Source organism: Pogoniulus pusillus, chromosome 1 (assembly GCF_015220805.1).
Source record: "Pogoniulus pusillus isolate bPogPus1 chromosome 1, bPogPus1.pri, whole genome shotgun sequence".
Lineage (NCBI taxonomy): Eukaryota > Metazoa > Chordata > Aves > Piciformes > Lybiidae > Pogoniulus > Pogoniulus pusillus.
In genome coordinates this window covers 4,957,161-4,975,027 of record NC_087264.1, presented here as the reverse complement: position 1 = coordinate 4,975,027, position 17,867 = coordinate 4,957,161, and the positions used below count along the sequence as shown (strand labels likewise).

The 17,867-nt window shown below is 47.8% G+C and overlaps 1 protein-coding gene across 1 annotated transcript in view; it reads right to left on the bottom strand.

The window, feature by feature from the left end:
- The window catches only part of MNAT1 (MNAT1 component of CDK activating kinase), a 191,244-nt gene that overhangs the window by 62,330 nt on the left and 111,047 nt on the right, over positions 1-17,867 (bottom strand). The window lies entirely within an intron of this gene.

The window sequence follows — 17,867 nt, the reverse complement described above, 5'->3', positions numbered from 1 at the left end:
CCTAGCCAATCAACCAGACCATGGCACTAAGTGCCCCATCCTGTCTCTTCTTGAACACCTCCAGGGATGGCAACTCCACCACCTCCATCTTCAATAAGACATTAAGTTTCCATTCCATTAGTTATAACTTATTCAGACAAGGTAGGATAGGGGGAAGCTTTATTAAAGGTAGGCTTACTGTTAGAGTGTGCAGCTGCTTCCAGGGTCACTAGTAAAATCATTACTAGGTAAAACTTCCATTTATCAGAATAATATCAAGCAAATGTCTCCAAGCAACCCTACTTGATTCTGCAATCAATGATTTCCTGAAAGCCCTAATTAGAAAGGGAAGCCACTTTCATTTTCCTCTGCAGGCCCTGTAAGCTCCCATCTATAATGACTCTCCAGATAGGCTTTTACAGCACAACACAATTAATTCATTCAGCAAATTCCCCCTTGTTTCATAACTAAAAATACAGAAACATGCAAAGGTAAAACTTCCATCCCAGATGGTACTTTTGCAAGCCCTTCAGAACACTGAGAAACAGTTAGACACTTCCACCACCTCCCTTGCCTCCCCCCTTCCAAGTCCCTATCACTCTGAGCTCTCACAAAACAGGAGACTAGTGGCTGGAAAGGGGGTGGGGGGGTCAAAAGGATATGAGATAGAGCCAAAGTTAACAGATGTTGCTGCGTGACATTCTACACCAATTTGTTGATCTTTCACACAGTTTCGATTTTCTACTATATTCTATGGTGCTCACAAAAATTAGCAGCAGCAGCAAAAAGACAGCACTGTGAGCTCCCCTCCCCAAAACCAGCTTGGCTACCCCTGTAGAATTTGAGCTCCACATCTGCAAAAGGCAGGAATTTAGGAGAGTAGTGCTATTGTTTGTGTAGACATTTTGTCTGCAACAGGAGATCGGAAGCTTTCCACGGTGTAATGTCTCCTATAACCCTGGCTCCCACTGGTGATCACTTACTGAGCTTCACTTCCCTGGGGCCACTCATCTAAGAGTCTGCTCCCTCAAGGAGAAACTAAAGGCTTCTCATGAAGGAGAGTGGGTTAAAATTAACTCAGACACATGAACAAAAAAACCCAACCCAAAACAAAAACCAACCCAAAAGCCACCACCTACAAACTCAGCAGAAGGGGAAAGCTGTTCATTAAATCTGTGGGTGAGGACAATGACCTTTCTGAATTTGGAACATAGATATTTTTGCTTAGAGAGCTGGAGAAAATAGCTAAGAAAATTGTTGAGAACTACTATCACAGACCTAGGCTGATCTCTGCAGAAATATCAGCTTAAGTTTACCATTGAAATGGCTCTGTGTGGGTGATAAGAACGGACAGTTCTGGTCACTGTCCCTTGGTATTCAAATAAAGCCTGGCTGAGGCACCTGGTGCCATGCTCTAGTTGATTGGACAGGGCTGGGTGCTAGGTTGGACTGGATAAGCTTGGAGGTCTCTTTCAACCTGGTTAATTCTGTGATTCTAAAATTCTCTGCACTGCTCAGGAGCCTGGTGGGGCTACTGCTACTATTGGTGCAGTGACAGTACATAGTAGCTGAAGATGAGCCAGCAGTGTGCCCAGGTGGCTAAGAGAGCCAATGGCATCCTGGCCTGGATCAGGAACAGTGTGGCCAGTAGGACAAGGGAGGTTATTCTGTCCCTGTACTCAGCACTGCTCAGGCCACACCTTGAGTGCTGTGTCCAGTTCTGGGCTCCTCAATTCAAGAGAGATGTTGAGGTGCTGGAAGGTGTCCAGAGAAGGACAATGAAGCTGGTGAGGGGCCTGGAGCACAGCCCTGCTGGAGAAGAGGAGGCGCAGGGCAGAGCTCATTGCTGTCTACAACTACCTGAAGGGAGGCTGTAGCCAGGTGGGGTTGGTCTCTTCTTCCAGGCAACCAGCAACAGAACAAGGGGACACAGTCTCAAGCTGTGCCAGGGGAGGCCTAGGCTGGATGTTAGGAGGAAGTTCTTCACAGAGAGAGTTATTGGCATTGGAATGGGCTGCCTAGGGAGGTGGTGGAGTTTCATCCCTGAAGGTGTTGAAGCAAAGCCTGGCTGAGGCACTTAGTGCCATGGTCTAGTTGACTGGCCAGGGCTGGGTGCTAGGTTGGACTGGATGATGTTGGAGGTCTCTTCCAACCTGGCTGATTGTATGATTCTGTGACAGCCTCCCGAAGGCAAAATGTGGTGAATAAAGCTTTCAAGTGAGGCATGAGTCTCTCCAACTTTCCTAGTTAGCATACTGTTATTTCTGAGCCACAAACTCTTGCTGCAACATTAAAGGCAGGCAACCACACACTTGAAAAAACAAAAGTAGGAAAAGAAAGGTTAAACATTCAGCTCAAATGCTGCTTCATGATATTTTGAGATACAAATGCAGACTCTTTTTCTACTGCTAGAAGTTGTCCATTTCCAAACTACTATAATCCAAGAAAATATTGCACTTCATAACCACCTTTACCTGGGCATGGCAGAGCCAGTGTAAGAGATTAACATTGAAATAAGACTCCTAGATGTAAAGTTTTGTGCTTCTAATCCAACTGCACAGAAGGAGACACCAACATTTTCCATCCTCATCTGGTGAGTGAAAAGTCTCAGGTTTTCTTTCCAAATTCAGAGCAATGCCATTCCAGCCATAGAAAACAAAACTCAGTTTCAGGCAAAGATCAAAACCATGATCAATATTTTGGGAAATTACTTGTGTGTGGAAAAAGGGAGCAGCTCAGATTGCAGGAGCCACGTCTCCGGAGGGCATCGCCAGAACAGCTGCTCACTGTTAGTGGAGTTGCCACTGGTGCATTCCTAACACTTTTTTAATGAGAGCAACTTCTGCTGACTTGGCCAAGAGACATGAGAAAGCTGCCAACAAAGGGACCAGGCTCATCACAAGTCTCTTCTCACCACCACCAAATGGTGCCACTACAGATGCCCACCATTGTCTGGGGACTCCTGACAGGATAGGATGAAGATGTTTCATTTGCCTTCCTCTCTGTGACATTTCCAAGGTGCCAGAGGTTAAAAAGGTTAAAAGGGATCATGATGGTCATTTAGTCTCAGTCAGAGAGATGTTGAGATACTGGAATGTGTCCAGAGAAGGGTGAAAATGTTGGTGAGGGACCTGGAGCACAGCTCTGTGAGGAGAGGCTGAGGGAGCTGGGGGTGTGCAGCCTGCAGAAGAGGAGGCTCAGGGCTGACCTCATTGCTGTCTACAACTCCCTGAAGGGAGGCTGTAGCGAGGCTGTAGCCAGGGGTTGGGCTCTTCTGACAGGCAACCAGCAACAGAACAAGGGGACACAGTCTCAAGTCGTGGTGGGGGAGGCCTAGGCTGGATGTTGTTAGGAAGTTGTTGCCAGAGAGAGTGATTGGCATTGGAATGGGCTGCCCAGGGAGGTGATGGAGTCACTGTGCCTGGAGGTGTTGAAGCAAAGCCTGGATAAGGCACTTAGTGCCATGGAGAAGAGAAGGCTCAGGGGTGATCTTATTACTGTCTACAACTACCTGAAGGGACATTGTAGCCAGGTGGGGGTTGGCCTCTTCTCCCAGGTAACCAGCAATAGAACAAGGGGACACAGTCTCAAGTTGTGCCAGGGTAGGTATAGGCTGGATGTTAGGAAGAAGTTTTTCACAGAGAGAGTGATTTCCCATTGGAATGGGCTGCCCAGGGAGGTGGTGGAGGCACCGTCCCTGGGGGTCTTCAAGAAAAGACTGGATGAGGCACTCAGTGCCATGGTCTAGTTGACTGGCTAGGGCTGGGTGACAGGTTGGACTCGATGATCTTGGAGGTCTCTTCCAACCTGGTTGATTCTATGATTCTATGATTCTATGGTCTAGTTGACTGGATAGGGTTGGGTGCTAGGTTGGGCTGGATGATGTTGGAGGTCTCTTCCAACCTGGTTGATCCTGTGATTCTGTGCCTAGCAGTGGGGAGGCTAACTGGACAGCATGCCAGCTATACAGTGGGTACTGGTGTATGTGTCATGCAGAAGCCACCAAGCCATGGCAGGAGCTTCCTGTGCAGTACTGTCAGAACAAAATGCACTCTGCTGGCCCAGAGGGCAGAACTATGACATTGAAGAAATACAGAACATAGAAAGTGGGCATCCTTGAGCTGATCTGACCTCATGTCCAGTGCAGGCCAGGACATTCTGTGCTCCTGTAACAAGCTCAAGGAGTAGCAGTTCAGCCAATGCACCATTTTTCAATAGGTCTCAAATCCAGACTTCAAGGTTTCTGATCATGAAAGCCCAAGAACATCCTTTAGGGTCAGTCCTTTCCAACAGTTAATTATTTTCACTATTAAATACTAGGACTTTATGCCTGGCTTATCAAGCTTAGTTTCAAAGCACTGGCTCCCTCATCTATATACTGGGCCAGGGTGCAAACCTTAGAAACAGGTAAGTACTTTTGCCTGGCAAAACAACTGCACTGGTTTGTGTCCAACCAGCAGATCTGCACCTCAAGGAAGCTGTGAAGCTGCATGACACAGCTCATTTGTTTTCATTTCCCAAAATCACAGCTTCAGTTGATGGGCTTTGGCAACACAGATTACATTCCTCTTAGTAACAGGGGAGGGGAAGGAAAAAGACACAAACCACAAACCACAACTGGTTTTTGTTCCTGCCCTATAGCTCTCTGACCTTTAGGTAAAGGCTTTTTCCTATAAAGTGGATTTCAGTTTGCCTTGATTTGGGAAGGAATTAGATGGAAGCATCAGAGTTCCCTGGAGGTGTGCAAGAAAAGACAGGATGGGGCACTTAGTGCCATGGTCTAGTTGATTGGCTAGGGCTGGGTGCCAGGTTGGACTAGATGATCTTGGAGGTCTCTTCCAACCTGGTTGATTCTGATTGGATAAGGCTGAGTGATAGAGGGACTTGGGGGTGCTGGTGGACGAGAAGCTCGACAGGAGCCAACAGTGTGCACTTGCAGCCCAGAAAGCCAACCAGAGCCTGGGCTGCATCAGGAGAAGTGTGGCCAGCAGGGCCAGGGAGGTGATTCTCCTCCTCTACTCCACTCTGCTGAGACCCCACCTGGAGTACTGCATCCAGCTCTGGAGCCCCTATTACAAGAAGGATGTGGAGGGGCTGGAGTGTGTCCAGAGCAGGGCCAGGAGGATGCTCAGAGGGCTGCAGCAGCTCTGCTGTGAGCACAGACTGAAAGAGTTGGGGCTGTGCAGTATGCAGAAGAGGAGGCTCTGAGGTGACCTTCTTGTGGCCTTCCAGGATCTGAAGGGGGCCTAAAAAAAGCTGGGGAGGGACTTTTGAGGCTATCAGGGAGTGCCAGGACTGGGGGGAATGGAGCAAAGCTGGAGGTGGGGAGATTCAGAGCAGATGTGAGGAGGAAGCTGTTGAGCATGAGAGTGGTGAGAGGCTGGAATGGGTTGCCCAGGGAGATGGTTGAGGCCCCATGGCTGGAGGTGTTTCAGGCCAGGCTGGCTGAGGCTGTGGGCAGCCTGCTCTAGGGTAGGGTGTCCCTGGACACAGCAGGGGCGTTGGAACTAGATTATCCTTATGGTCCCTTCCAACCTTCACTGATTCTATGATTGGCTGGACTGGATGATCTTGGAGGTCTCTTCCAACCTGGTTGATTCTATGAATCTGAACAGGCTACATCCAAACTGCAGACTCACTGCAATGCAAGCACAGTGGTGCAGCCATGCAGGCTCCTGAGATTGTGTGCTCCCAGTATTTGCCCAGACCCCTACAGACTGCAGTGGGTGGAGCACAGGCTGGGGTAAAAAGGCTGCGACAGAATCAATAGAACCATAGAATCAACCAGGCTGGAAGAGACCTCCAAGATCATCCAGTCCAACCTAGCACCCAGCCCTACCCACTCAACTAGACCATGGCACTAAGTGCCTCATCCAGTCTTTCCTTGAAGACCTCCAGGGACGGTGCCACACAAACTCTGCAGTGAAAAGTTGCATATTTCTTCTTTCCACTGATGTTGTGATAAGGTACACTGACCCCAAAAAGTCTGACTGAAGTTAAATGGCTCCACTTGACCAGTTCCAAACGACCTGAGCAGCAGCATCTCAGGGATGTGTCTCTGTCCCGAGTGGTGCCTTATAATTCCATAAAAGACTGGTATAAAAGGGAAGGTCTTGTGTAACTTCAGAGACAGCAACTGTTACTTTGAACTTACACAGCACTTTTAACAGATCCAGAAACCATTTCACATCTATGAGGTAAGACTTTTAAATTTCCTATATTCCACCCAGCCAGCCTCCTTCCAGCACGAGCAGACATTCATCAACATGCTAAAACCAAGATTAAAGCAGCAGGTACAAGGCTTTGCCTCTGCATTGCTTTCTTCTGACAAACCCAAGACCTGACATTGTGGTCATGGGTAAGGATTCCTAATTCCCCTTGGATGCAGTAATGTTTGTGTAAAAGAAGCTGGCAGTATCCAAATGGAGATAGAAAAGGCTTCCAAGAACAAAGACACCAGGATTTTCTTGCCTCCTCTCCCTCCCACCCCTATCTTCCTGGCATACAAGTGTGTTTTTTTCTCTCCTCTGGGATTATTTTAGGCACTTTAGCTGCCTATTACATTTTGGAATGTATGGAACCACAAAACACACTGCTAATTAGAAGGAAGGCATTTGCTTATCCTTCTAACTTTGTTTATATAAAGGGCTACACAGCAATGGATTTCTGAGCAACTGACTTTCCTTCCATTCATGTGCTGTGTGGTTTTAGATGAGAGAAGTGGAGAATTAAATCAGGAGGGAGGCTTAAATAGTGTCTCTGCATTACAAACCAATCTGGCTGATTTACTTTTTCACTGTCCTAGGCACACTGTTTAAGACACCTCTCAGATCAAACAATAAGAAACAAAAAGTGATGGAAAATTTGTGCTTTGGAATGTGATACAACATGGCATGAAGAAAAAAAATAAGCTATGGATTCTGTACAGAGAAGGCCTCCTGTCCTTGCAGTGACAGGCAGCTTATCTTAAACGTAAAAACAATGTCCTCTACGGGAAGCTGCAGCTCTCAGGCTGTAGCCAGGTGGGGTTGGGCTCTTATCCCAGACAACCAGCAAGAGAACAAGGGGACACAGTCTCAAGTTGTGCCAGAGGAGGTCTAGACTGGGTGTTAGGAGGAAGTTCTTCCCAGAGAGAGTGATTAGGTTGGACTGGATGATCTTGGAGGTCTCTTCCAACCTGGTTGATTGTATAGAGCGAAGCTAAAGATGGGTAGGTTCAGATTGGACATGAGGAGGAAGTTGTTCAGTATGAGAGTGGTGAGAGGAGGAAGTTGTTGAGCATGAGAGTGATGAGAGCCTGGAATGGGTTGCCCAGGGAAGTGGTTGAGGCCCCACCCCTGGAAGTGTTTAAGGCCAGGCTGCATGAGGCTGTGGGCAGCCTGAACTAGGGTAGGGTGTCCCTGCCCATGGCAGGGGGGTTGGAACTGGCTGATCCTTGTGGTCCCTTCCAACCCTGACTGATTCTACGATTTGCCATTGGAATGGGCTGCCCAGGGAGGTGGTGGAGTCGCTGTGCCTGGAGGTGTTCAAGCAAAGCCTGGCTGAGGCACTTAGTGCCATGGTCTGGTTGATTGGACAGGGCTAGGCAATAGGTTGGACTGAATGAGCTTGGAGGTCTCTTCCAACAAGGTTGATTGTATGATTCTGAGCATCAAAATTCCAGTGTAGCAGAGCATACAGGGGCTTGGGGAGGGACAAATCCCAGGTGTATTAGTCCTTGCTGCTAGCAGAAAGGGTTTTTTTTGGCACAGAGAGTTCAGAAATACCATCTCAAGGTGCAGCATTCACAATTCTGCCCGTTCTGTCCTCTCTCCTCGTCTCCAAAACAACACTGCCTTTCCTTCACCTCCTTCCCTCGGCAGCAAAAAGAAACAACCACTGACACTCCTCTCAGAAATTTCTCAAGTGCCAAGGAGGAGGAGGAGAAAGGAGATTGACACCAAAAATGCATTAGCGGGGGAAAGAGGAGGAACAACTCTGCCACAAAAACATCCCCAGGCAAGAGAGAGAAGCCAAAGAGTGGGGTCAGTAAAACTTGTCGAGACAAAGCACATTTCTGTGCCAGACAATGTAGCAAATCTTCCTGCTTTTTCAAATGCCTCTCCGCTCAGGAACTTACTCAGGTCTGTTTTCATCACCAGAACACAGCACACAGCAGATAACAGAAAGATTTGTCTCATTAAGGCAATCTGCAGCAATGTTAGTTGTATTTAACTCTTTTCACCTTTAAGTTGTCCTCTCCAGAAAGGGCAACAAAGGCACTTCCTGACACACCATCATCTGAGTTTGCAAATGCTTTCAAGTGAATGCTAAAACAAAAAGTGTAAATATAAACGTAATTATAGAATCATAGAATCAGTCAGGGTGGGAAGGGACCACAAGGATCATCTAACTCCAACCCCCCTGCCATGGGCATTGACACCCTACCCTAGAGCAGTCTGCTCACAGCCTCATCCAGCCTGGCCTTAAACACCTCCAGCCATGGGGCCTCAACCACCTCCCTGGGCAACCCATCCCCAGCTCTCACCATTCTCATGCTGAACAACTTCCCCCTCACGTCCAGTCTGAACCTACCCATCTCCAGCTTTGCTCCATTCCTGTTAGCTCTGTCATTACCTGGTATCCTAAAAAGTCCCTTCCCAGCTTTTTTTGTAGGCCCCCCTCAGATACCGGAAGGCAACAATAAGAATCACAGAATCATAGAATCAACCAGGTTGGAAGAGACCTCCAACATCATCCAGGCCAACCTAGCACCCAGCCCTGGCCAATCAACCAGACCGTGGCACTAAATGCCCCAGGCTTTGCTTCAACACCTCCAGGGATGGTGACTCCACCACCTCTCTGGGCAGCCCATTCCAATGCCAATCACTCTCTCTGACAACAACTTCCTCCTAACATCCAGCCTAGACCTCCCCCACCACAACTTGAGACTGGGTCCCCTTCTTCTGTTGCTGCTTGCCTGGCAGAAGAGACCAACCCCACCTAGCTACAGCCTCCCTTCAGGTACTTGCAGACAGCAATGAGCTCTGCCCTGAGCCTCCTCTTCTGCAGGCTGCACACCCCCAGCTCCCTCAGCCTCTCCTCATAGGGTTTGTGTTCCAGGCCCCTCACCAGCTTCCTTGCCCTTCTCTGGACACATTCCAGCATCTCAACATAAGGTCACCCAGGAGCCTCCTATTCTCCAGTCTGACCAGCTCCAACTCTTTCAGTCTATCCTCCAGCCCTCTGATCACATAAACCCCATGAAACTACTGTTTATATCACAGTAGCATTCAGGTTTTGGAAAGATTTCCCATTAACAGAATTTCTTACAGAGCACTATTAATATAAGTTTCTTAGGTGATGTAGTTCCAGTCAAAAGCTGGGGCAGGAGGTGGAGGTTGTTTGGTTTCTTTGTGTTTTTGGGGTGTCTTTTTTTCCCTCCTCCAGTTTTCATCCTCATTTCACTACTGGGCTCTCTGATTCACTACTTACTTTGACTACAGCAACACTTAGAAAAAGGAGAATGAAAGTGATAGATTTGGAGGGCTCAGTCAATATTATTTTAACCTTTACCCTCCCTGACTTCCACAGCTTTGTTTAAATAAACAAAGAATGTCAAACTAAAAATGCATAATTCCATTCCTTAGCCTAAAATTCCTATGCCAGAGAGGCTTTTCCAAAGGCTTAAATATCTGAAAGCAACTGCTCTGTCTTTTGCTCTCAAAACCCAACAGTAACTCTAATTTCTTAACTATGAAAGTGCTGTGGGGATATCCCAGTAGCAAACCAGAAAGAGAACAAATTATCACACAGTAATCAACAAAATCAATCTAAGTTTGCATATGGATCTCAGAAACAAAACCTGACCACAAATGGCAGAACAAAACATGCAAGACTGTCACACTCCTGCTTCCTTTTTAGGGTAGATGATTTCAGATGCTTAGTTATAATCTGACTAATCTTAGCCCTTCTTTTCCCCCCTTCACAGCTGCTTAATTTGATTGTGGAGTGCCAAAATGGCTCTATCAGATGTGTTTTCTTTAGGAATGGCAGAAATAAAGGAAGATGCAAACAGCACTGAAGAAGTTATTAACAAAGATGATCACATATATGTGTGCCCAGGTGGCCAGGAAAGACAATGGTATCCAGGGATCAGGAATAGTGTGGCCAATAGGATGAGGGAGGTTATTCTGCCCCTGTGCTCAGCACTGGTCAGGCTACGCCTTGAGTCCTGTGTCCAGTTCTGGGCTATTCCATTCAAGAGAGATGTTGAGGTGCTGGAACAAGTCCAGAGAAGGGCAACAAGGCTGGTGAGGGGCCTGGAGCACAGCCCTGTGAGGAGAGGCTGAGGGAGCTGGGGGTGTGCAGCCTGCAGAAGAGGAGGCTCAGGGCAAACCTCATTGCTGTCTACAACTCCCTGAAGGGAGGCTGTAGCCAGGTGGGGTTGGTCTTTTGTGCCAGGCAAGCAGCAACAGAACAAGGGGGGACAGTCTGGAGTTGTGCCAGGGCAGGTCTAGGCTGGTTGTTAGGAGGAAGTTGTTGGCAGAGAGAGTGACTTGCATTGGAATGGGCTGCCCAGGGAGGTGGTGGAGTCACTGTCCCTGGAGGTGTTGAAGAAAAGCCTGGCTGAGGCACTTAGTGCCACGGTCTGGTTGAGCTGGGTGATAGGTAGGACTGGGTGACCTTGAAGGTTTCTTCCAACCTGGTTGATTCTATGATGTGATTTGTTACACACAAACAGGTACCTGGGAAATTAACCTAGAGCAGCATGGGCTAAATCACACCATCAGTTCCACTGGCCTCCAAAATTTTCCTTTACAACTCTCTTTAAGCTCCTGCCAAAAAGCCCCATTTCTCCAATCTCTCCACAAGAAAGGCAGTGTCCATCTACCACACTGAAATACAATTCTCCTGGGTCAGTGCCAGAAGAAAGCCCAGTGCCCTTTCTTCACACCAATGGATTGCAGTGCCTCTCTGATACCGTCCTCCCCAGCGCCGGCTGCTGGAGCTCAGTTGGGATTCAAGGGATGGTCTGGATGTTTGCTGTAACGAGTCACTAGTTTGTTTTCAGCTGAGGCTCCAAAGTTTTGGCAAGAACTGCCAAGCTTTCCTCAAAATCTGCAGCACTGTTCAAAGGACAGCCCACTACACAAGGCAGCATGGGTTTTGGAAGCGAAGAATTTAAACACAGCAGTATTTTCATGTAAATAATCAGCCCACAGGTCACCTCTTGGTTTTCAGCACTCATTTCTCAATCCTGCTTCCAGCTCAGTCTCTGCTCCAAAGCATTCACTCACTTTTGTGGGATCCACTGTGCTGTACACAGAAGTTCAACTCTTTCTGTGCCTTTTGCTCTGGTTCCCAGGACCTCTACTCTGCACACCGTATCTGTTTGGCCACTTCCAGCTCCACCAAAGAGCCGTGCCATCAGCTGGCTGCTGTGTGATATTTGGACACCCTAGCAGTGCCAATGGCATTTGGAAACCTCACTATCAGCTCACACTTTCTGTTTTCTGCTGTGGTTTTCACAGGGTTGAGCATAGTCCTTCTGAGGGTACAACCTGGGTACAGCCCTTCTCAGGGTACAACCTGGGTACAGCCCTTCTCAGGGTCAAAGAGGAGGCTCAGGGACTGTTCCCTCCTTCTTGAACCCCAGCCCTCAGATAGTTATAAACATTTATTAAATCCCCTCTCAGCCTTCTCTTCTCCAGACTAAAGAGCCCCAGGTCTCTCAGCCTTTCCTCATAAGGCAGTGCTCCAGTCCCTTAATCATCCTTACAGCCCTCTGTTGGGCTGTTTTACTGAGCATACAGCCTTAAACACAGAGAAATGTTGCTAAAGATGCAGGATTTCACATTCAGCATGGCTTATGACTGCTAAAGAAATAAAGTCAGATTCCTTGAAGAGCTACATTTTAAGGAGGGACTGCTAAAGGTTGATAATTGTCTGGCAGAAGGAAGCAGGAAAGTACTTAGAGCAATGGGGATGAACCAATAAAGGAATAAAATGTGAAGAAAGGGGCAATGAAGACAGAAGAAAGGAAGAGGAAAAAGAGAAAGAGAGAACAGGAGAGTAAATTACTAGAAACAGACAAAAATTAACAAAGCATTATCAGACCTTAGCAGTAAGTGACATCTTCACACTTGTGGACTAATCTCCCTGTATTTTTTTTAATGAAGACTGTAATTTGTTGGGAATACATCTAGAAATTCTACTTTTAACCTGAGTTGGAAAGTAGTTTCTTTGCTACATTCCTTATTCAAATGCAGAGCATGCAGGTAGACATTAGTTGTAGCCAGTAGGACAAGGGAGGTTATTCTGCTCCTGTACTCAGCACTGCTCAGGACACACCTTGAGTCCTGTGTTCTGTTCTGGGTTCCTCAATTCAAGAGAGATGTTGAGGTGCTGGAAGGTGTCCAGAGAAGAGCAAGGAAGCTGGTGAGGGGCCTGTAACACAGCCCTGTGAGGAGAGGCTGAGGGAGCTGAGGGTGTTTAGGCTGGAGAAGAGGAAGCTCAGGGCAGACCTCATTGTTGTCTACAACTCCCTGAAGGGAGGCTGTAGCCAGGTGGGGTTGGTCTCTTCTCCCAGGCAACCATCAACAGAACAAGGGGACACAGTCTGGAGTTGTGCCAGGGGAGGTCTAGGCTGGATGTTAGGAGGAAGTTGTTCACAGAGAGAGTGATTGGCATTGGAATGGGCTGCCCAGGGAGGTGGTGGAGTTGCCATGTCTGGAGGTGTTGAAGCAAAGCCTGGCTGGGGCACTTAGTGCCATGGTCTGGTTGACTGGCTAGGGCTGGGTGCTAGGTTGGACTGGGTGATCTTGGAGGTCTCTTCCAACCTGCTTGATTCTATGATTCTGTTCTGGGGACAGCAAGAGACACACTGCAAATGTAGCACAGACCTCATGGCAGTGCTGTGAAAATGCACACTCATTTTGTCAAACTGAACAAAAAAAACCCCTCTATGGGGCAGAAGCCACAGCAATGAGGCCATCCCTGAGCCTCCTCTTCTGCAGGCTGCACACCCCCAGCTCCCTCAGCCTCTCCTCACAGGGCTGTGCTCCAGGCCCCTCACCAGCTCCATTGCCCTTCTCTGGACACACTCCAGTATCTCAACATCTCTCTTGAACTGCAGGGCCAGATTTATCTTGTTCACAGGCTCCTTTGTGCTCACAGGCTCCCTTTTGCTAAAACATTTGTATCCAAACAAAAAGAAAAAAGAAAGCAAGTGTCACCACAGGTTCTGAAATAGGAGCCTGATGCAAAAGCAACTGCTGCACAAACACCAGCAAGTTAGAGCATTTCCTGCTATAGGCTTACAACATGACACTTTTGCCTTTAAAACAGCACTTCCATTGTAGAAAGGAAGATTACTACAAGTTCTAACATACATACAGGATAAACCCACATCAGCAGAATGCCTTGAAATATGATAACACACCACACAGGGAAAGAAATCACTGAAATGCAGTGTGCTGAAGAGCATCAGGGCTCACACTGACATTGCAAGCCATAGCTACTCGCTGCACCTTGGCAAACAACACAAACAAGCTTTAATCCAAGATAACCAAAGCCCCAGGAACAACCATTAAGAAGATTTGCTAATCAAATGATTAAACATATAAGGAGCTTTTCATTCTTTTTGACTTTCATATATTATTTCCATACAGCAAAACAGGTATTAAACACTCCTCAGATGATGCAAATGTCTTACCCTGGCTCAGGGCAGCTGCTGCTCTCGGGAGCAAAGCAAACTGAACCAATCCACTCTGAATGAGGCTGTGGCCAGCCTGACCTAGGGTAGGGTGGTCCCTGCCCCTGGCAGGGGGGTTGGAACTAGATGATCCTCATGGTCCCTTCCAGCCCTGACTGATCCTATGATGTGAGGAGAGGCTGAGGGAGCTGGGGGTGTTTGAGGCTGGAGAAGAGGAGGCTCAGGAGTGACCTCATTGCTGTCTGCAACTCCCTGAAGGGACATTGTAGCCAGGTGGGGTTGGTCTCTTCTGCCAGGCAATCAGCAGCAGAAAAAGGGAACTCAGTCTCAAATTGTGCTGGAGGAAGTCTATGCTGGATGTTAGGAGGAAGGTGTTGGCAGAGAGAGTGATTGGCATTGGAATGGGCTGCCCAGGGAGGTGGTGGAGGCACCGTCCCTGGAGGTGCTCCAGAAAAGCCTGCCTGAGGCACTTAGTGCCATGGTCTGGTTGACTATCTAGGGCTGGGTGCTAGGTTGGACTGAATGATCTTGGTGGTCTCTTCCAAACTGGTTGATTCTATGATCCTTGTGGTCTCTTCCAACCCTGACTGATTCTATGATTCAATCATCTGAATTCCCTTAAAACTCTTAACATTGGACCAAACCAAGCAAGGCAGAGCTTACTATACAGTTTAACAAGCCATGCCTAGTGCCTTTGTGCACTCTAAAACTGTAATTTGATTCACTTCACCTGTATGCTAGGAGGGAGCACGAAGGAAGGAAAAAAATAAAATCAAATACAAACTCATTTTCTCCTCAACTCTGAAAATAGTTGAAGGTCCAAATCCCTATACAAGCAGTAATAAAAATAGCCTGGTTTTCTGGTAGCAATGACAAAAAAACAAGGGCAAGATTAATTCTTACACTTTTATGGCGAGCAATCTAAAGCAGATGTTTTGAGAATAAAAGCGAGATGTCAAAGCAGTTAATAAGTGCTTCTCAAACCCAAACACAACCAGACAACTTGCAGCTTTTATGTGCTTGCATAAAACTCTAAATCATCTAAGTCAGCTTCCACCCTTAGCCCTTCTTTATCCTGTGAAGCTTTTTGATTGCCACTGAAGTTATATTTGAGTGTAAACCGCCACAGATCAGTGGTAACAGCACAAGGAAGTGCCTGCTCTAGGGTAGGGCAACAAAGCTGGTGAGGGGCCTGGAGCACAAATCCTATGAGGAGAGGTTGAGGGAGCTGGGCCTGTTTAGCCTGGAGAAGAGGAGGCTCAGGGGTGATCTTATTACTGTCTACAACTACCTGAAGGGGCATTGTAGCCAGGTGGGGGGTGGCCTCTTCTCCCAGGTAACCAGCAATAGAACAAGGGGACACAGTCTCAAGTTGTGCCAGGGTAGGTATAGGCTGGATATTAGGAAGAAGTTCTTCACAGGGAGAGTGATTGGCATTGGAATGGGCTGCCCAGGGAGGTGGTGGAGGCACCGTCCCTGGGGGTGTTCAAGAAAAGCCTGGCTGAGGCACTTAGTGCCATGGTCTGGTTGATTGGTTAGGGCTGGGTGCTAGGTTGGACTGGATGATCTTGGAGGTCTCTTCCAACCTGGTTGATTCTATGATTCTATGATAGGATGGCCCTGCCCATGGCAGGGAGTTGGAAACAGATGATCCTTCTTGTCCCTTCCAACCCTGACTGATTCTATGATTCTATGATTGTGAGTGAGCTGCACTGGTTAAAAATCAGCTGCTGAATCTGGGCCATTATGAACAGAAATACATTTCCATGCTTTCAATAGCCAGGATCTCTGGAACAAAGTCCCTGTCTTTAAGAGACAGAGTTTATTTTAAAGGTACCTAAAAGAAGTTCAGATTATTTACATTTCCACTAGAATACTGCAGTGGTGAGAGAGATCAAACTTCACATTATAAGGTCAAAACCAACGTAAGTACTCCTTAAAATGAGACTTCAAATACGTATTTGAAGCTCTCTGCACTTTTTTGCTTGCAAGTTCAAAGAATTAAAGATCCAAAATCTAAGTACAAATGTCACAGAAGAGGATGTGTGCATGCAGGAGGATCAAGTCCTTTCACATTTAATACAGCCAGAAGTTTGTAGAAGGTAACCACAAGCAGAATCTTTTCACAGGAAACTAGCTTTTATTGTCAACACAAAGGATGCTGTGTTAACTTAAAACACAGGTCACTTAGATCATAGAATCATAGAATCAACCAGGTTGGAAGAAACCTCCAACATCATCCAGGCCAACCTAGCACCCAGCCCTAGCCAGTCAACCAGACCATGGCACTAAGTGCCTCATCCAATCTTCTCTTGAACACCTCCAGGGATGGTGACTCCACCACCTCCCTGGGCAGCCCATTCCAATGCCAATCACTCTCTCTGCCAACAACTTCCTCCTAACATCCAGCCTAGACCTCCCCCACCACAACTTGAGGCTGTGTCCCCTTGTTCTTTTGCTGCTTGCCTGGCAGAAGAGACCAACCCCACCTGGCTAAAATCCACTCTCTCTGCCAACAACTTCCTCCTAACATCCAGCCTATACTTCCTCTGGCACAACTTGAGACTGTGCTTTCCAAAAAGGCCTTAAGCAGGATTATTTTGCTTTAAACAATTAGGCAAGTTTTTGCACTCCTGCTTCCTACACAGATAGGGTTTGCCAAGACTTTTGAGGCCAATCAGTGGTACAATCAAACAGAAGAGGCTGACCCAACATGCACACAGTCTTAGACTCACCAACAAAATCATAGAATCATAGAATCAAGCAGGTTGGAAGAGACCTCCAAGATCATCCAGTCCAACCTAGCACCCAGCCCTAACCAGTCAACCAGACCATGGCACTAAGTGCCTCATCCAGTCTTTTCTTGAAGACCCCCAGGGATGGTGCCTCCACCACCTCCCTGGGCAGCCCATTCCAATGCCAATCACTCTCTCTGACAACAACTTCCTCCTAACATCCAGTCTATACCTACCCTGGCACAACTTGAGACTGTGTCCCCTTGTTCTATTGCTGGTTGCCTGGGAGAAGAGGCCACCCCCCACCTGGCTACAGCCTCCCTTCAGGTAGATGTAGACAGGAATAAGATCACCCCTGAGCCTCCTCTTCTCCAGGCTAAACAGGCCCAGCTCCCTTAACCTCTCCTCATAGGATTTGTGCTCCAGGCCCCTCACCAGCTTTGTTGCCCTTCTCTGGACACCTTACAGCACCTCAACATCTTTCTTGAATTGAGGGGCCCAGAAGTGAACACAGCACTCAAGGTGTGGCCTGAGCAGTGCTGAGTACAGGGGCAGAATAACCTCCCTTGTCCTACTGGCCACACTGTTCCTGATGCTGGCCAGGATGCCATTGGCTCTCTTGGCCACCTGGGCACACTGCTGCCTCATCTTCAGCTACTATCTATTAGTACCCCCAGGTCCCTTTCCTCCTGGCTGCTCTCCAGCCACTCAGTCCCCAGCCTATAGTGCTGCTTGGGGTTGTTGTGGCCAAAGTGCAGAACCTTGCACTTGGCCTGGCTGACCACAGAGAATTGCCTCCTAAGCCCAAGTCTCCAACTACCTGAAGCCATCCGTGCAGCAACACTGTGCTACTGCATCGCCGTTCCACTTCAGTACACCAAACACAAACCCATGGCTACAGGCATCAGGGTAACTGATACCGCACAGCTCCAGTCCATGGGAGCAAATCAGGAACTCTAGAGTAGGTATGAATAGCAATCAGGAGGTTTTGTTTCCTTTCCCAAATGCTGACAGTTTGGAGAGGCACACACCCCCCACTCCCCACCCCCCATCTCTGCATTGCTGGACTATAATCACATTCATTTCATTGCATCAAGGCAAGCTGTTCCAGAAGCTTTCACAGCATGTTAGGCTTAACAATCCAGAGGGGAGTTTTGGGGGTTTTGTTTTGGATTGGCCAAGATTTGACAAGAAAAACAAAGTGAAGGTAGGACAACACTGGTCAGGCTACACCGTGAGTCCTGTGTCCAGTTCTGGGCTCCTAAATTCAAGAGAGATGTTGAGGTGCTGGAAGGTGTCCAGAGAAGGGCAACAAAGCTGGTGAGGGGCCTGGAGCACAGCCCTGTGAGGAGAGGCTGAGAGAGTGCAGCCTGCAGAAGAGGAGGCTCAGGGCTGACCTCATTGCTGTCTATAACTACCCAAAGGGAGACTGTAGCCAGGTGGGGTTGGGCTCTTCT